The following is a 21,059-nucleotide window of genomic DNA, read 5'->3' as shown; positions in this document are numbered from 1 at the left end:
GAAAAAAAGTGGCCTCGGAACAGACCATAATCCACTTTCAACTACTCTGAAAAACTGTCTTGAATACCTACTCCCTCTTTCCTTGTCCAAGTTGCTATTCTTACCCTAGCTCCATACCCTTTAATCTTCTCCAATTATCTCCATCTTATCAAATCCTTTCTGAAAATCCTTGTACAGTACATCCACTGTACATCCCCAGCTGTCATGTCTGTCACCTCCTCAAAGAACTCCATCAGGTTTGTTAAACATGATCTTGCTTTCTGAAAGCTGAGCCAGCTTTTCTTTTACATCCATCTAAACATTTAGCAATTTAATTTTCCATTTGCACACAATCATACATCAATAGAAGTGAGCTTTCTAACCACAGGCAACTGTACCAGAAAAAGCACAGAATTTCATGAACTCCATTGTGCAGATTGTTTAACAAAAAGCCTGCATATCCACCAATGATCTCACAGCTCCAATCTCATCTCAAGGTTCAGATAGCAGCTATTAACTCAAGTCGCAATTGATGACTTTCTGATGTCACTGGGACTCCAATAAGATTACTACCTTGTATTCACTCCCACGTATCCATTAGTCTCCTTGTTGACTTGCAGCTTGATCTTATTTCTTAGACAGTGTGTGATAGATATAATGGGCTCTTTGTCATTTCTATAACTTTAACAAACACTGAGTAGGTAGCCTAAGTTAGATAGTGATATTCCAATTGACAACCAACTTAAATGTAAAATATTGTTTTTGAAAAAGATACAATCATACAGAAATGCTTTTAGAAAAACATATGTGGCCCCGAACCAGCCTTTGAGAAAATGGCACAGGGATGGGATGGTGCCAGCAAACCGGCATACCTGCCGACGGTGCGGATTTTCGCGCATGCCCATGTCATACTCACTCCTATAAGGAGGTGCCTAACCTAATGCCTGAAATTTTTCATCCTACTCAATGTGTTCAATGGCTCTAAATGGATTTCAGGAGGAGCTGAAGTTGTGGCCCCAATTGTTTCAAAGAATAGCTGATATACTTTCTCTCTCAGTAAACTGAAGAGAAACCCATCAAAAAGAGTGGTCTAACCTCTGTGTTTCTTTGCAACTCAGAAAATTAATGTTTTTTGTTTTGCAGTTTAAAAGCCATGTAAACTACTTATAACTAAATTGTCTCACAGAAGACCCTTTATAGCAAAGTTAGTATCATGCATCCATTTTTTTCTGTTGTTTAACAAAGAAAAACATAGATAAAACAAAATTGGTTAAAGACAAAAGGGTAAGAGTTTCCAGTTTGGGTGCGATTGGCGATTGGATACTGGATACAAATTGTGTTCAAAATTTTGATAAACGGTCTGCACTCGAGTATCTGCTCAAACTCCTAAGCAAGTCGTCAAATGTGAAACCTCCATGAACCAGCACAATCAGGCAGAGCTTGAATACAACCTTTTAAAGAAAATAATTTGCTTTAAAGTGTATTCTTTGATATATTTAAGAATGCTAACTTGGTAAAGTTTGAGTTATGCAGGTGAAAATGGGTTCATCACAAATAATAAGCATATTTAATCAAAGTGTCAATCCACTACCTGTGCCTCAATGTTCCTGTGCTCAAAAGTTCCATTTAATTTTGAAGCATCCTCAAAGGCCTGCAAATGAGTGCAAACTCCCAGTGGTTAATTCATTTTCAAGGTGTAGCTAGTTTTGTGGGCTGGGCTGAATTCTAGCACAATGTTTTTTTAGACTACTACAAAAGATTGCAGAAACTTGATATGCACTTAAAATTCTGTGATCTTTAGCACAGGTTGTGCAATTTCAAGCAGTGAAAACTATCAAAAATCATCACCTATTACAGGCCAACTGACAAAACCCAGAGGCACTTTCATGTCTGATATGCAAGCTTGGCTGCTCTCTGATACATAGATTAGATTAGATTAGAGATACAGCACTGAAACAGGCCCTTCGGCCCACCGAGTCTGTGCCGACCATCAACCACCCATTTATACTAATCCTACATTCCTACCAAACATCCCCACCTGTCCCTATATTTCCCTACCACCTACCTATACTAGTGACAATTTATAATGGCCAATTTACCTATCAACCTGCAAGTCTTTTGGCTTGTGGGAGGAAACCGGAGCACCCGGAGAAAAACCTACGCAGACACAGGGAGAACTTGCAAACTCCACACATGCAGTACCCAGAATCGAACCCGGGTCCCTGGAGCTGTGAGGCTGCAGTGCTAACCACTGCGCCACTGTGCCGCCCGATGACAGGTGATCTGTTTAAAACATATTTAAAGTCCCATTAAGTGAAGAATATGTTTAATGAACTAGTGATTGTACAAACAGGTAACTTTCTTTAGATCATCAACACAATGGCAGATGGAGCAGCATCAGGTGATATTATTCAACAGCAAAGTACTGCCAAATAATGAAAATTAAGGTAAACCGGTTTTAACAAAAATTATATATAAAATAATGTGTCTGGTGAAAGCAACTTCATTATGAGTAGTCTACAGTCTACATGGAAATTGGACACCTAGAATATACACTAAATGTAACGACAATAGAGTTTTTGTTAACCCTGCAGTTGGGTGGGTGGAGCATGGATAGTGAGTGTAACCTTTGATATTTCCCCCCTGCAGATTTCTATTATTTTACTTGATTTTACTTTGCTGCCAAATTTTAAATGAGTAAAATAATTTTTTTGCAATTTACAGTTTAAATTTGCATGTCACTTGCTACAGAACGATTGCTAGTACTTCAATGGATCCAAGAAAGAAAAGGAAAGGACCTGCATTTATACAGCACCTATCATAATCTCAGGACATCCCAGAGTGCTTTACAGTCATAATGAAGTACTTTTGAAGTATCGTCACAGTTGTAACTTAAGAAAACACGGCAGCCAATTTGTGCACAACAGGCTCTCACAGATATACATGCCAGGAAAAGCAGATGGGGTCTTAGTTCAACTTCTTATTTGAAAGCAGCACCTCTACTTGAAGTGCTCTCTGAGCACTGCACTGAGGTGTTTGCCTGGATTATATGCTCAAGTCTCCAGGGTGGAGCTTGACCCCACGATATTTTACTCAAAGGCAAAAGTGTTATCACAGTACCAACGCTGACACTGAGCCAATGTACGTTTAGTCGCATTAGTCTTCACATGTGGAAATTCTGAGATATAGGACATATTAGACAAAACCTTCAAAGTCTTCACGAGTACCTCTAATTTAGCCAGTCACCAAAAATTTAAGAAATGCGAAGGCAGAAAGATACTTTGGTTTAAACTTTTCTTTTTTTTTTAAAGACAAAATTGTCAATCATGATTAAAACAATACTGCAGATTCTCAGAATATTAAATCATGAAGACCCTTGAGAATGTTAATGAGAAGTTAAGAACATATTCTATGAAACTATTGCTAGTTTAGCACTTCAATGTCTGTAGCTACAGTTGCTTGATTTGGAACATATAACCTACTTTCATGTATATTAGTCAGTCTCTATGGACATAATAGATTGGAAACAGAATGGCAAAATGTTTGTAGGCCAACAGCAATTCTGCAATGAATGAGAGCAGCAATTTATAAAGTATATTCCTTTAAAACAGGATCTGGTATTTATAATTGATGCTTTTTTAATAAAAAAGAAAATCTAATTCACACCAATAAAGCAAATAAATTTATCTTTGAAGTGTAGAAAACCAGCATGCTGAATGCCGCTGGTCATTAAATATACAAGAGCAAAAAAATTGCGAACTCCATTCAAAGTTATTTCCCTTCCTCCTTTCTTGCTTAGCTACTGCCACTGCTCGGCAAAGTTCTAAAGCGAAGCAATGACCACTCAAAGGGCCACATCAAAAGTCAGAGCAGGAACAGGATTTTAGCAGTGCTTGTAAATGATGGATAAAATAAAATGAAGAAACTGGATTCAAAACATTATGCTGCCATTTTAAAATGCTCCAAAAGCACAGCCCTCAATTTTCTCAGCTCTATCGGCATTATCGGAGAAGGCAACCTATTCATGCTGGGTTTCCACCCTGCTATTTAAGTATCAGTGCTTCCTGGGGGGCAGGGAAGGCGAGGGAGTGGCAGAGCAGTTAGTTTTTGTGTCTACCTCCTCCTTTCCAAATAACACCAGACAAGGGGACAGCACCAACAGAATGATGCAATCAGCAGAATGTCTATGGTGACCCAGATGTACCATGTGTCTGTGTGAAGTGCTACATACTCAAGGCTGACAGAAGGGCCCAAAGAAGGTGAGGCCAGTTTCCTTACAGCAGCCAGACGCAGTGATCAACTGTTGTGAGGAAACTGCTGAAAAAGGGCCCTTTTTGCAGATATATTGTTCTTTGGCTGGTTGTAGATCGCAAATGGGTGGCCAAATATTTCCTACCCTGCATCTTGCAACTATGCACTAATTCTGACACTTGGAATTCCAATGGTGCATAAGTGGCCAACATAAGGGAAATCCTGTTCCACTAATGTTACTGTGATATTCAGGGCCTGTATTTGAAAAATATGTATCTTGAAGACAGCAGCTGCAAGCGTGCACACAAAACAGCATGAACAATCCTGAAAAATGTACCATTTGTTCGCCTATTATTGCGAACCTTTCATATTTCTCCTTTAGTATTTTATTAGCCATAATTTTGAGAAACATGCAAATTTCTATCCAATATTTTCATTGATATATATAAATTAACATAACTAGGATAAAATGTACAATCTATTCAAAAGAAAAAACCGCACCAGATCTGTACAAGCAATAAGTTATATTTATTTACTTTAAATCCAACTCAGTCTAAGTCAATCTTTGAAGATCACAGTAGAATGCAGTTCTGGAAATGATGCACATTACATATTACATTTATGGAATTATTTAAACAATTTACCAGCTGGATAATCACAACGCTAGATGGCTCATGTTGATCACATCACAGGTTTGTTGTTTGCAAACCACTTTACATCATACCATACATTTTATTCAAGTTGTACATTCTTTGAGTTTTACATATGAATTTGAAAGCAAATTAATATTTTATCTGTTTTCAAATCCCTCCCTGGCCTGGCCCCTCCCCATCTCTGTAATCTCCTCCAGCCGCACAACCTTCCAAGATATCTGTGCTCCTCTGGTTCTGGCCTCTTGTGCATCCCTGATTTTAATCGCTCCACCATTGGTGACTGTGCCTTCAGTTACCTAGACCCCAAGTTCCAGAATACCCCCCTTACAGCTCTCCATCTCTCTACGTCACTTCTCCTCCTTTAAGACACTCCTTAAAACTTACCTCTTTGACCAAGCTTTTGATCATCTGATCTAATGTTTCCTTTTTTTTATTCTTTCTTGGGATGTGAGTGTCGTTGGCAAGGCCAGCATTTATTGCCAATCCCAAATTGCCCTTGACAACTGAGTGGCTTGCTAGGCCATTTCAGAAGGCAGTTAAGAGTCAACCATATTGCTGTGGGTCTGGAGTCACAGGTAGGACGACAGGTTTTCTTCCCGAAAGAATATTAGTGAACCAGATGGGTTTTTACAACAATCGATGATAGTTTCATGGCACCATTACGGAGGTTAGCTATCAATTCCAGATTTTTATTAATTAATTGAATTTAAATTCCACCAGCTGTCGTGGTGGGATTTGAACCCATGCCCCCAGGGCATCAGCCTGGGCCTCTGGATTACTATTACCACCACACCACTATCTCCCCTTGTGTGGCTTGGGAGTCCTATTTTGTTTTATAATGCTCCTGTGAAGCACCTTGGGATGTTTTATTATGTTAAAGGCACTATATAAATAAAAGTTGTTGTTTATCATTTAACTGGATCATAATCAGCTGCCCTGGTAAGTAATTATAGCACAATCATTAGTTTCCTTCTGTGGATGTCACCACATCTCAAGGAGATGCAGCCTGATAGCTGATACCCAGAGGTTGACTAAACACAAAATAAAATCCCTGCGTGAAGCTGAAACTGTAACTCCTCCCAGAATAGATCAGAAAGTGCTATTCCTTAACAGATATATGTTAGGTAGCTGTACTTCACTGAAAATAAATGAATGAGTGACACCAGCTGAATAATTCATGAATATTTTAGGTGGGCACACTTCTATCACCACTAGAAATTATTCTATTCAGAGTAATGATCCTTCAAATGATTTGTACTTGTACATCAGAGATGACTAATTTTGTTACAATTTATTTTTAATTTGTCAACTTCAATTGCTTTACCAATTTACTGAGAGACTGGAGAGCAACATTACAGCCATGTCAAGTAGCCAGTATTGAATGCACAAAAATAAGAAAACTTTGTTAAATTTTGAAACTATGTCCATTGAAGGGCATACTTGAGTGCGAGTGATTTCCAAAAATATTTAAGCCATTCTTGTTCAACAGCTGTTAAAATAAAATTTGGCTTTAGCAAATATGTCATCTGAGCTTGAGGTTGATATGAAAGTTATAAATCCCCTCAGCTTCTCTCGTGGTTTACAAAAAAATCATCAAAACCCTTTAGCTAGATCACTGCCTCATAACCACGTTCAAATATTCATTATTTTCTTGCTGTTTTAATACAGGCATGCAACATTGCTTCTGACCAGTAATAACAACATGCCCTGCCTCTACCTTAACCACTTCAACATACCAACAAATGGAAAACTACCCAAGATTAAAAATGGGAAACAAAAATAGATTTCAGGAACTCAGGCTCTCTGTGCCTGCTTTCCTGCATTTACCACTGCCAGAAACTAGCAGAAGCATGTTAAACTACTGAGAACCACCCTTCCCAACCTTTTTGCTGCAGGCAAGGGAATGTTCTTGCACAACAGATTCAGCAAAGAAAGCTGCAACATATCGGCTCTACAGATACACAAGAGTGTAATAACTAACCAATTAGAGAATTCCCCGAGAGGGGAATCTTAGATTTTCAAGCAAGACAATAATTCTTTAAAAATATAATTTTGAGCACTGCACTGCTGTTCTGTTATCAGCACACTGTCTTTACAATATTGTACATTGTATACCGTTCACACTAAATCACAAGTTATACACGTTTTCCAATGTTCACTGAATAGACGTTTTGCCCATTGTCTATAATGCAGCAGATACACTGTAAAGCTGCATTATCTTATGCTATCTTTTGAATTTATTTTTAAAACAGCATTTTCTGCTTCTTTGGACATTGGAAATAAAAATTATTGCATCCTACATGTAAGGAAGATCACATGATCAATGAGTGTCAAAGTTAGAATCTAGGAATGAAACAATACCTGACAGCTGACAGGCAGAGTGAGCTGGAAGAGCTCTCTCTTTTCTATAGTGTTCCTTAAAGAAGCACAGAAGGAGGCCGTTTAGCCTGTCATGTCCGTGCCGGCTCTCTGCAAGAGCAATTCTGCTAGTCCCACTCCCCCGCCTTTCCCTGTCGCTCAGCACTTTTTTTCTTTCTTTTCAGGAGCTTACCCAATTCTCCTTTGAAAGCCACAATTGAATCTGCCTCCACCACACTCGCAGGCAGTGCATTCCAGATCCTAACCAATCACTGCGTAATATTTTCCTCATGTCACCTTAAATCAGTATCTTCTGGTTCTCGACCATTCTGCCAACAGGAACAGTTTCTCCCTAACTAGACCCCTCATGACTTTTAACACCTCTATCAAATCTCCTCTCAACTTTCTCTTCTCCAAGGAGAACAACCCCAGCTTCTCCAATCTATTCTCATAACTGAAGTTTCTCATCCCTGGAACTATTCTCAAATATTTTCTGCACCCTCTCCATCCTTCCTAAAGTCTGGTACCCAGAATTGAACGCAATACTCCAGTTGAGGCCGAACCAGTGTTTTATAAAGGTTCATCATAGTTTCCTTGCTCTTGTACTCTATGCCTCTATTTATAACGCTCAGGACCCCATATGCCTTTTTAACCACTTTCTCAACCTGCCCTGCCACCTTCAATGATTTGTACACATATACCCCCAGGTCTCTCTCTCAGATAAAACCAGTATTTCATTCTATTAAACATAAAAACGATATATAGTCAAAAAGATTGCAGAATTTTAATTGCAAATCACGTTCAACCCAACTCGAGTTTGCACGACCTTTTGCACCAGTTGTAAAAACATTGTGCTGGAGGCAGGCCCTACCCACAAACTGACCACACCGCCAGGGTGGTTAACATCTAGTGAGAGTTTCCGCTAACTGCACTCGCTTGCAGGCCTTCAAGGAAGCTCCAAAAATTAAACTGGAACTTTTGGATGGAAGGACACTTTAGGTATATTTTGAAAGGTTTCAAACATTTAAAAATTTTTTACTAAGGAACTAACTACTTTATCTCAATCGAACTAGAAAAAAAGTTTTGTATAATTTTAAAAAGTTGTTTTTAGTCATTTAAAATCAGATTACTCATAGGTGGTGGATTGACTGATTTAAAATGCTTATTTTTGTGATAAACACATTTCAGCTGTATTAATCAAACTGTACCAAGTTACCATCCTTAAATGTATCAAGGAATATATTTTAAAGCATTTTTTTCCCTAAGATTATGTTTGAAAACACTTCCCAATTGTGCTGGTTCATGGCAGATTTCATATTCAGTGAAATGCAAATGAGTTTACGCAGAAGCTTGAGGGGTGGGTGGAGGGACTTATCAAAACAGGCACAATTTGCACCTAGATTAGCCATTATGCCCAAAGCAGAAACTCTACCCAATTTTTCTTAAACCTGCTTAATTCCTTTTGTGATCATCTCAAATCTGTGCCTTCTCACTAATGGGAAGTTTGAAAGCAAATTTCACATCCATGCATCCCAGTATGTACTTTTTATCCCTCCGATCAGCCAACTTAGTTTATCATTCTTCCCAATACAAATTAATGTTTGCACTTGTATTCTAGCAACATCAAAATTACAGAAGCTTGCAGCACAGAAGGAAGTCATTCAGCTATCCAGTTATTCACACTGACTTCACCCATTCCCATAACCCTGTGAATGGTTCCTTTTCAAGGATTTCAAACTACTTTGTTTTTCAATGATAAATCTAGGTGAATGGCAAGCCCCATAGTGCAAGCAGGACATTGCTATGGTTCAAAAGAGTAGCAAAGGAGGTGAGACAAATGAAGTTGTCGTCCAGTTAAATCAGGAGGAAAATGAGGTGTTCCACAATCTTGAGGTCTTGGTCAAGCCTTAGATGAAGATAGTGTATGTAACAAGTCGATTTCAACACAGTGAGATTGCAGGTCATATCACATCATATCACTATCATATTCAATATCATGTATCAATATCATATTCAAATTCTGAATGGTTAACATCTAGTGCAATACTGCAGAAAACAGACCTCAAAGTCAAGGCGAAAAACCACTAGCCAACTGGGAACTGACAAGTTATTTCCTGTATGTGTGGATGCACATGCAGCAAATGCCACCATTCAAAACCATTCACTGGTTCAATTGCCTCTGGGTTATTATCTACTGATGTTAATTTTCAACCCAATGAATTCATTCCTGTTTGGCATATCCCCTGAAATCCAAATCCCTTTAAAAGGTCATCTATGCTGTGCAGGGGAGCAGGCCAACAAGACATATCTACTGATGCTAAATGCTTAATGTAATAACATTACTTTTACTTTGCCAGATGATGTACAAAAGGTTGACAGTACTAATGACTGATAGTTCACCAATGCTCATTCTTGCTGTAAATCCACTGAGTTACAGCATTGTATATTGTTACCCCATATAGCCGATTTATAAAAGCAAGTTTTACACAGGTTTAGGAAAAAATTTAATCAAAAGGCTGATTTATAATTTAGATTTACTTCAATAATGCTTTGGTTAAATGTTTTCTTTCATTTATAACGTTTGATAAACATTGTGAAGAGATAAGTAATCGAAATACACATTACTTACACACTGATCACATTATAATCATTTTTTGCCAATGTTTTTCAAAATGACGTTTATTTCTCTCACTCAGCTTCTCTTTCATCGCTATAAACACCTGAAAATATTGCAATCTGCTGCTGAATTTGAAGATGTAGTCAGCTCTTAATCCCCAGACGTCTCAATTTTGAGTTAGCCGCAGAATCAGTGTTTGAGATGAAGCAACCAACGGTTTATAAAAGGGGGAAATGCATCTAAAGTGGATTACTGTAAGATTAGGGACACATCCTAGGGGATCTTTTAAAAACAATATAACAAAAAGCAACGCAGAGGAAACGCTATTTAGTCACGTTAAAGGTTTTAAGCTTATTAGTAGGGGTTTAAAGAATAGAAATAATGCAAGTTTGATTTTTTGACTGGACAGTGGCCTATGCCCGACCAGGAATCAGTCAGGCCGGACAGGGTAATGTAGAGAGCAAAGAATAGCAATTAAAACATGCTCTTTTTAACCAGATAAACAACATAAAACGTTGTACCTACCTATTAGTTTCTGACGAGGGGGCAGCTGTGGCTCTAGGATGGATATTGAGTTAAAAAAAATGCAGCGGCTTTCGGCAAGAGTTTCCCATTTCCCGTGCGAGGAAACTCTACTGTGCCACAGCGACCAAAACCGAGCCCGATCCCACGCCGGAACGCCGCACTTCCGCAAGCGCTTCGGGAACATTCGGCTGGAGCCGGGGTGGGAGCGACTCAGGAGCGAGCAACGGAGACGAGAGGGACTCGGAGAGAGACTCGGGGCGGGATTCAGGGACTCGGGGAGAGACTCGGGGCGGGATTCAGGGACTCGGGGATAGACTCGGGGCGGGATTCAGAGAATCGGAGAGAGACTCGGGGCGGGATTCAGAGAATCGGAGAGAGACTCGGAGAGAGACTCGGGGCGGGATTCAGAGACTCGGGTGGACTCGGAGAGAGACTCGGGGCGGGATTCAGAGACTCGGGTGGACTCGGAGAGAGAGACGGGCGGGATTCAGGGACTCGGAGAGAGACTCGGGGCGGGATTCAGAGACTCGGGTGGACTCGGGTGGACTCGGAGAGACTCGGGTGGACTCGGAGAGACTCGGGTGGACTCGGAGAGAGACTCGGGGCGGGATTCAGAGACTCGGGGCGGGATTCAGAGACTCGGGTGGACTCGGAGAGACTCGGGTGGACTCGGAGAGAGACTCGGGGCGGGATTCACAGACTCGGGTGGACTCGGTGAGAGACTCGGGCGGGATTCAGAGACTCGGGTGGACTCGGAGAGAGAGACGGGCGGGATTCAGGGACTCGGAGAGAGACTCGGGGCGGGATTCAGAGACTCGGGTGGACTCGGGTGGACTCGGAGAGACTCGGGTGGACTCGGAGAGACTCGGGTGGACTCGGAGAGAGACTCGGGGCGGGATTCAGAGACTCGGGGCGGGATTCAGAGACTCGGGTGGACTCGGAGAGACTCGGGTGGACTCGGAGAGAGACTCGGGGCGGGATTCACAGACTCGGGTGGACTCGGAGAGAGACTCGGGGCGGGATTCAGAGACTCGGGGCGGGATTCAGAGACTCGGTGGAGCGTCGGCCGGACTGTTAGACGGAGCGGGCGTTCCTGTAGGTGTGGCAGCAAAAGCTGGCCTTGATACTCGGGGCAGTTTGCATCAGGCGGGCTTTGTGTCACTTGAGCTGTATCTTGGAGTAGTTTTGGTAAATTGTAGAAAATGTAAAGATGGAAATGAAAGTTTAAAAAAAGTAGAAAGGAGCAGATGAGGACTGAGGATGCTGAAAATTTCAGATTTGCAGCATCCGGAGAATTTTTCTGTTGTATTAGGGCAGATTTGGGGTTACACACAAAAAGACAGCGAATATAAAAACAAGGAGGTGATGGTGAATTTGCGAAGTGATAGGAGAGTGTGCAATCAGATGGATATCACAGCCATGTACAGGGAACAGCAAAAGAGCCATACAAGAAATGAGAGCATATAGATAGAAATAGAGTGGAGTACATCTGGCTCAGTTGTTAAAAATGTTTATTTCTGATACAGATGGATGTAGGTACAAAGCCCCACTCCAGATCTTAAGCACATAGTGTAAGGCTGACATATCAATGCAGTACTGTGGGAGTTCTGTCTTTAGGATGAGACAATAGGTGTACTGGCCAACATTCATCATTCAACCAATGCCACCGCAGATTAACTGATAGTGTATTTCATGGCTGCTGCTGTGACCCTGCTGTGTGCAAAATGACTGCTCTACTTGCCTTCAAAACAATAGTGACCAGTAAAAGTAATTCATGGCTGTGAACTGGTGAGCAATACTCGTAAGAAGCATATGTCAGATTCACCTACTACACCAGCTGCTACTGCTACAAAATTGTATTGTGTACAGATTTGGTCTCATTACCTAAAGAATGTTCACCAGACCAATATGGGAAGGTGGTGGCGTAGTGGTGAAGTCACTGGAGTGGTAGCCCAGAGACCCAGGCTAATGCTCTGGGGACATGGGTTCGAATCCCACCACGGCACATGGTGAAATTTGAATTCAATTAATAAATCTGGGATTAAACCATTGTCAATTGTTCTTTTAGGGAAGGAGGTCTGGCCTACATGTGACTCCAGATCCACAGCAATGTGGTTGACTCTGAGCAGTTAGGGATGGGCAATAAATGCTGGCTGAGCCAGCGACGCCCACATCCCATGAACGAATTTTAAAAAATTCCTGGGATGGCAGGATTTTCCTATGAAGAGAGATTAAGGAGACTGGCCCTGTATTCTCTAGCATTTAGAAGAGTTCAGTGACAGCGGCAGGAAACAGCGAGAGTGGAGTGGGGCATAAAGAGCCCAGGAGAGAGACTGTTCACTGAGAGCAGGGGGAAACAGCGAGGCAGAGCCAGGTATCAAGAGCCCAAGAGAGAGAGAGAGAGTTCATTGAGAGCGGCGGGAACAGCGACAGCAGGGTGGGGCATGAAGTGTCCAGGAGACATAGAGTTCACTGAGAGCGGCAGGAAACCATGAGAGAGGAGCGGGGCATAAAGAGCCCAGGAGAGAGAGTTCACCGAAAGCGGTGGGAAACAGCGAGAGAGGAGCAGGGCTAGCTGTTGCTGCTGCCACCACCGCCAGTTTGGAGGTTCAGAGATGGTGCTCGGAAAGAAAAATTGAGGTGTGACATCACGGAAGCAGGTAGGTGATTAGCTGGTGAATATTTCCTAGTTATCAAAACTAGGAAATAAACTGATGTATTTTATCTTTTTGAGGTAAAGCTTATTACTACTAATAAGGTGCATTAAATATAGGGTTTATCAATATTAATAAGCTTTATTAACAGTATGGTTTATTAATAGTAGTAAGGTTTATTCATATTGATAAAAGTTTATTAGTAGAAAGGTTATTAACTGACAGATAAAGGAATGGCAGGGCTGCTCCAACCTCTAGCGTGCACATCCTGTGCTATGTGGCAACTCCAGGATGCATTTCGGATCTTGGATAAACTGTAGGATGTGTCATCAGCAGCAGCAACTTGAACTCTGGGTTTCAGAGCTTGAGCAGCAGCTGGTGATACTGTGGTGCATTCATGAGGATGAGAGCTTCGTGGAAAGCATGTTTATAGATGTGGTCACCCCACAGCTTAAGAGTATGCAGGGAAAGAGGAAATGGGTGACCACCAGACTGTCGAGAAGAAACAGGCAAGTAGTGCAGGAGACCCTGAGTGCATCTCGCTCTCCAACCGGTATTCAGTTCTGAATACTGACGAAAGTGATGGTTCATCTGGGGAGTGCAGCCAGAGCCAAAGCCATGGCACCACTGCTGACTCAGTTGCGCATGGGGGCACAAAGAATACTGGAACAGCGATAGTGATAGGAGATTTGATAGTCAGGGGAACAGACAAGTTTTTCTGTGGCCGCAGAGATGAATCCAGGATGGTGCGTTGCCTCTCTGGTGCCAGGGTCAGGGATGTCACTGAATGGCTTCAGAGAACCCTGAATGGGGAGGGTGAACAGCCAGCAGTGGTGGTCCACATTGACCATAGGTAGGAAGAGGGATGTGGTCCTGCAGAAAGAGTTTAGTGAGCTAGGTAAGAAATTAGCAAGCAGGACCTCAAAAGCAGTAATCTAGGAATTACTCCCAGTACCACGGGTAAGTGAGTATAGGAATAGGAGGATAGTGCAGATGAATGCATGGCTGGAAACATGGTGCAGGAGGGAGGGCTTTAGATTCCTGGGACACTGGGACCAGTTTGGAGAAGGTGGGGCCTGAACAGAGCTGGGACAAGTTTCTTTGCAGGGCAATTTGCTAGTGCTATTGGGGAGGGTTTAAACTAACTTGGCAGGGGTGTGGGAACCAGGAAGAAATGTCAGAAAGGAATACCATGGTGCACAAATTACTGGTAGAGATAGATGGCACTAGAGTAGAGAATAATAAGTTATTAGGTGGGGTCAGAGTAAAGGAGCAAGTAATAAGGTCTAAATCAGGGTTAATGTGCATGTATGTGAATGCACGGTGTTGTTAACAAGACTGGTGAGTTACAGGCACAGATTGCCATGTGGAAATATGTTGTGTGGCTATAACAGAGACCTGGCTCAAAGAAGGGCAAGACTGGGTATTAAATATTCCTGGATACAAGGTGTTCAGGAAAGGGAAAAAAGGGGGAGGGGTGGCAGTATTGATTAAGGAGAGCATTGCTGTGTTGGAGAAAAAGGATGTCCCAGAGGGGTTGAGGACAGAATCTATTTGGCTAGAGCTAAGGAACAAAAAAGGTGCAGTTACATTGCTTGGTGTTGTTCATAGGCCACTAACTAGTGGGAAGGATGTAGAGGAACAAATTTGCAAGGAAATTACAGACAGGTGCAAAAATTATAGGGTAGTTATAAAGGCGCCCTGACACGGAACACAAAGGTCCGAGTGTATCAAGTCTGTGTCTCAGTACCTTGCTCTATGGCAGCGAGGCCTGGACAACGTATGTCAGCCAAGAGGGACGTCTCAATTCATTCCATCTTCACTGCCTCCGGAGAATACTTGGCATCAGGTGGCAGGACCGTATCTCCAACACAGAAGTCCTCGAGGCGGCCAACATCCCCAGCATATACACACTACTGAGTCAGCAGCGCTTGAGATGGCTTGGCCATGTGAGCCGCATGGAAGATGGCAGGATCCCCAAAGATACATTGTACAGCGAGCTCGCCACTGGTATCAAACCCACCGGCTGTCCATGTCTCCGCTTCAAAGACATCTGCAAACGCGATATGAAGTCCTGTGACATTGATCACAAGTCGTGGGAGTCAGTTGCCAGCGTTCGCCAGAGCTGGCGGGCAGTCATTAAGGCGGGGCTAAAGTGTGGCGAGTCAAAGAGACTTAGCAGTTGGCAGGAAAAAAGACAAAAGCGCAAGGGGAGAGCCAACTGTGTAACAGCCCTGACAAATAAATTTTTCTGCAGCACCTGTGGAAGAGCCTGTCACTCTAGAATTGGCCTTTATAGCCACTCCAGGCGCTGCTCTACAAACCACTGACCACCTCCAGGCGCTTACCCATTGTCTCCCGAGACAAGGAGGCCAAAGAAGAGTTATAATGGAGGACTTTAATTATCCAAACATAGACTGGGATAGTAGTAGTGTAAATGGCAGTGAGGGTCAAGAGTTCCTAGAGTGTGTTCAGGAAAATTTTCTACAGTAGTATGTTTCAAGTCCAATGAGAAAGGAGACACTGCTAGACCTGCTTCTTGGGAAGAGGTGGGCGAAGTGGATCAAGTGTCAGTAGGGGAACATTTAGGGGACAGTGATCATTGTATCATACGGTTTAGGCTGACTATGGAAAAGGACAAAAAACAATCCAGACTAAGAATAATTAACTGGGGGAAAGCCAACTTCAATGGTCTAAGAATGGATCTGGGACAAATAAATTGGAGTCCAAGGTTGGCAGGAAAAATGGTAGCTGAACAATGGGCTACTTTCAAGAACAGATAGTTTGGGCAGAGTCAAGGTATGTTCCCTCGAAGAGGAAAGGTAGGGTAAACAAATCCAGAGCTCCCTGGATGACAAAAGAGGGAGAGATTAAGATAAAGAAGAAAAAGTGTCCTTATGACAGATGCCAAGTAGAAAATACTATTGAGAACTAGGCTGAATATAGAAGGTTAAGAGGGAAAGTGAAAAAGCAGATTAAAGAAGCAAAGAGAGAGTATGACCAGAGACTGGCAGCTGACATAAAAAAGAATCCCAAAGTTTTCTATAGACATATTTATAGTAAAAGGGTGGTAAAAGGAGGATTAGGGATCATAAAGGGGTTTTGCACACGGAGGCAGAGGGCATAGCTGAGGTATTAAATGAATACTTTGCAACAGTCTTTAACAAGGAAGAAGATGCAACCCAGGCAATGGTGAAAGAGGAGGTAATTCAGACACTTGAAAGGTTTAACATTGATCAGGAGGAGGTGTTGGTTAGGCTGTCTGTACTTAAAGTCGATAAAGCATTAGGACCAAATGAGATCGATCCAAGGATACTGAGGGACTTGAGAGTGGAAATTGCGGAGGCACTGGCCATAATTTTTCAGTTTTCCTTAGACTCGGGATTGGTGCCAGAGGACTGGAGAATTGCAAACATTACATCCTTGTTCAAAAAAGGGTGTAAATATAATCCCAGCAACTACAGGCCAGTCAGTTTAACTTAAGTGGTGGGGAAACTTCTAGAAAGATTAATTCAGGACAAAATTAATTGTCACATTGATAAATGTGGGCTAATTAAAGAAAGCCAGCATGGATATCTTAAGGGAAAATCATGTTTAACTAACTTGTTGGAGTTTTTTGAAGAGGTAACTGAGAGGGTTGATGAGGGCAATGCAGTTGATGTGGTGTACGTGGACTTCCAAAAGGCGTTTGATACAGTGCCATACAACGGACTTGTGAGCAAAGTTACAGCTCATGGAATAAAAGGGACACTAGCAACATGGATACAGAATTGGCTGAGTGACAGAAAACAAAGAGTAGTGATTAATAGATGTTTTTCAGGCTAGAGCAGGGTTTGTATTGGAGTTCTGCAGAGGTCAATGTTGGGACCCTTGCTCTTCCTGATATATATTAATGACCTAGACCTTGGTATTTCAAAGGTTGCAGATGCTACGAAACTTGGAAGCATTGTGAACTTTGAGGAAGATGGCCTAGAACTTCAAAAGGATATAAACAAGTTGGCAGAATGGACGGACAGGTGTCAGATGAAATTCAATGCAGAAAAATGTGAAGTGATACATTTTGGTAGGAAGAACATGGAGAGACAATGTAAAATAACAGGTACAATTCTAAAGGGGGTGCGGAAGCAGAGGGACCTGGGTGTATATGTGCATAAGTCATTGAAGGTGGCAGGACAGGTTGAGAGAGCATAGAGTATCCCAGGCTTTATTAATAGGGGACTAGAGTCTAGGAGCAAGGAGGTTATGTTGAACTTGTATGAGACACTAGTTCGGCCTCAGCTGGAGTATTGCATCCAGTTCTGGGCGCCGCACATTAGGAAGGATGTGAAGGCATTAGAGAGGGTGCAGAAAAGATTCATGAGACAAGTTCCAGGGATGAGGAACTTCAGTTATGAAGATAAATTGGAGAAGTGGGGACTGTTTTCCTTGGAGAATAGAAGGCTGAGAGGAGATTTGATAGAGATATTCAAAATCATGAGGAGTTTGGACAGAGTAGATAAGAGAGAAATTGTTACCACTCTTGAAAGGATCGAGAACGAGAGGGCACAGATTTAAAGTAACAGGCAAGAGAAGCAAAAGCGACAAGAGGAAACATTTTTCAGGCGGGGGGGTTAAGGTCTGGAATGCATTGCCTGAAAGTGTGGTGGAGGAAGGTTCAACTGAAGCATTCAAAAGGGAATTAGACTGTTCTATGAAAAGGAAGAATGTGCAGGGTTATGGCGAGAAGGTGGGAGAGTGGCACTAGGTGAATTGTTCATTCGGAGAGCCGGTGCAGACACATTAGGCTGAATGGCCTCCTCCTGCGCTGTAACAATGCTGTGATTCTGTGATTCTATGAGAGGTGATCTCATTGAGGCATACCAAATTCTTACAGGGCTCGACAGGATTGATTCAAGAAGGATGTTTCCCCTGGCTGGGGGGTCTAGAATCAGGAAACACAGTCTCAGATTAATAGGCCATTTAGGACTGAGATGAATTTCTTCATTCAGAGGGTGGTGAATCTTTGGAATTGTCTACTCTAGAGGGCTGTGGAGGCTCAGTCATTGAGTATGTTCAAGACAGATTTCTAGATATTAAAGGATATGGGGATAGTTCATGAAAATGGCATTGAGGTAGAAGATCAGCCATGAGCTAGTTGAACGACGGGGCAGGCTCATGGAGCCGAGAGTAAATGTCAAGCAGGACACTAGGGAAAACCTCCTGCTCTACTTCAGATAGTGCTACGGGATCTTTTATGTCCATTTGAGAGACCAGACAGCCCTTGGTTTAACATTTGATCTGAAAGACAGCATTTCTGACAGTGCAGTGCTCCCTCATTGCTCCACTGTCTGGAGTGGTATATGCACAAACAAGCAAAACTAACACGAGACATATGAGCATCTGTCATTCATGTCCTGCACCATTTTTGTTATATAATACTGGGCGCTTGCCCACCCTAATTGCTATCGGCGACAAATGACGACAATAATTTCAGAAGGAATTTGTTACACAGGTGAAGAGACTGCATGGAAATATTTCCTTTTGACCTCTCAAAATTTTCTCTGTAGTTCTTTGAGTTGATCTACAGTATCTTTATTCAACTACAGGCCACTTGTGCAGGCATTGGTTAAACCCTCTGTGGTGCCTTCAAATGACATAGAATTTGTAGCAAAACACATGCAATTATAACCCTGCAGTTTCTTGTATTCATTAACTGGAATGGCTAGATGTGGAAAGGATGCTTGTAGAAGTCTTAACTGAATTTAGTGCAGGCTAATTAGGCAGTCTCAATGCAGTTCTTTGTGGGCCTTAATCCACAGCACATAATTCTGTGCTAAACACCAATCAAATTTACAGAGTTCCCAAGGATAGCTTATTTAATGACCTAGAGTGCTAAACAAGCCAAAAACCTGTACACATATATATGCCATTGAAATGTTTCAAATTAACTTCCCTCAGTAAAATTGACTAGTTGTATTGGCTATGCCACACCAGTTGCAAAACTGAAATTGGCATTAAACCAGATTAGCACCTAGGCAGTGAAGACAAAAATCTATCCCATTCACATTTATGTTCAAATATTGACTTTCCTAAGGATTCACTTGCTTTTAAATCTTTGCTCTTGCAAGTCTTGTGTTTGTAACAAGGTATGGCTGTAGAATACTTGAAGTATTGCAAAATAATTTATCTGGAAAGCCTATTCAAATCGACAGAATAACAGGTTCAAGAGACAGTTACGTGCATTTCTGGATGGAAAGAAGGAATTGAAGGATAGGACAGCTTGCTCACTCCTCGTGCAAATTCTCATTCACCAGGAGCACTCAAGAAATTCTGTAACATAGCCTATTATTTTCCAAACAACAGATTTTAATGGAGAGGATATTAAAGGCTGCATACATGGTTTCTTGATTAGTATGCTTTGTCCTGAGAGCTCAGAAGAGGAAAATTTACCTAACGATGACCAACCATAACTTGTAAAAAGGAACAGAATTATTGGTCCCAATTGCTTTTTTCTGTTCCTACAAAGAAAACATGGGGGAATTAAGGCTAATCTGCATTTAAATTTGGGAGTATACTGAGGCCTCCTTAAAACGTTAAAATTTAATGATTGTGATATAGGGCTTGGGTATACGTGCTCAATTCTGCAATGCATGCATGCTTGCTACATGATGGACATCCCTCTCTGAGTACATTGAATATCATGATGATTCAGCAATTGGCCATTCCCAATAGGAAAAGACACTTACAAAAAGCTCATCTTGGAAAATCATAGCCACACAGCTCAATCTCTGATTTTTTTTTTCCATCCATTAAAATGAACGTGTAGAAAATTATATTGCAGTGCTGTGATTTAATGTGAGCTCAGTGCTGCGCTGATTGTGAATCAGCCCTTATGTTAAAATGATATATATATGTAAAAGCACTACTCTACTGAGGCTGATATGAAATTACGAGAGTGACAAAGAGGCAGCTTACTCGAGTTCTACGGAGGTGTAACCACTTTCCATCAATGCAAATTGTATAGCCCAGTTCCCCTTAAAATGAGGTAGTGCTTCATAATAACTGGAGTATCATTAGAATGGACGAACAGACCTGATGATCTCTCTGTTAATGTAATTCCAGAAGCTGATTTGCGATTATTTTGTATTTCAGATTTTTTTCCACTTATCCATTGTTTTCCTAAACTTACTGATAACAGGAAAATGCCCTGCTTCACCAGCTATAGTTTCCTGGTCCATAAAATGAGAAACAAAATCAAAAATATCCACTTAGATTATACAGAGCGATCTGAGTTATGGTCAAATTATTGAATGCCCACATTCCAAAAACATAATCAGAAGATAGTAGGTTGACCTATCTGCAGCATACACTATTACTTTTTGTGTACTGGTTGAGGTGACATTAATGATTGAATTATGATTTGAAATGCCTGTTAAATATATATTCTGGATCATGTTCCAACTTTGCCATTTAGAGGTGGAATCAGGAAGCACTTTTTACACAAAGGATACTGGAGATGTGGAATTCTCCCCACCCCCACCTTCCCCTCACTCATATGACTGTGGATGCTGAGTCAATAGAAATTTTCAATCCTGAGATTGTTAGATTTTGTTTGGTAAGGAACAAAGGTGAGCAACTGGAATTGAGGTACAGATCAACTATGATCTAATTGAAGGACAGAACAGGCTTGATGGGCTGAATGGCTTACATCTGTTCCTATCTTCCTATAGTTATAACAAAAACAGCTAGATACATCACCAAAGATTTCTGCAGCAATTTCTCATGTACACAATAGGTTTTACAAATAAATATGTTAGATGATTCAACACAAATTAACCTGAATATATATCACATTTACATAATCTAACTTCTAACAATATTTTATATACTTTCAGTTTAAATATAATTTACCTAAAGAAAGCAGTGTTAGGCATGTTAAACATGCATAGTAATTCTAAGTCAGGAATGTTCTCAGTGACTGTTCATTCAACATTAAAAGGAACTTATCACCTAACTTATTTCTGGTGTAGTAAGTCCTGCTTA

At 41.5% G+C, this 21,059-nt stretch overlaps 1 protein-coding gene across 2 annotated transcripts in view; it reads right to left on the bottom strand.

Moving 5' to 3' along the window:
* Positions 1-10,745, bottom strand: part of zdhhc7 (zinc finger DHHC-type palmitoyltransferase 7) — an 83,585-nt gene extending 72,840 nt beyond the window's left edge. For both annotated transcript variants that reach the window (XM_068049137.1, XM_068049136.1), the window contains exon 1: positions 10,384-10,745. The gene's annotated coding sequence lies outside the window, so the exon portion shown is untranslated. The remainder of the gene's footprint in view (positions 1-10,383) is intronic.
* Positions 10,746-21,059: the final 10,314 nt, after the last annotated feature.

Source organism: Heterodontus francisci, chromosome 17 (assembly GCF_036365525.1).
Source record: "Heterodontus francisci isolate sHetFra1 chromosome 17, sHetFra1.hap1, whole genome shotgun sequence".
In the NCBI taxonomy this organism is placed as follows: Eukaryota; Metazoa; Chordata; class Chondrichthyes; order Heterodontiformes; family Heterodontidae; genus Heterodontus; species Heterodontus francisci.
Note: the sequence above shows the minus strand (reverse complement) of the source record. Positions and strands in the feature narration are given on the sequence as shown.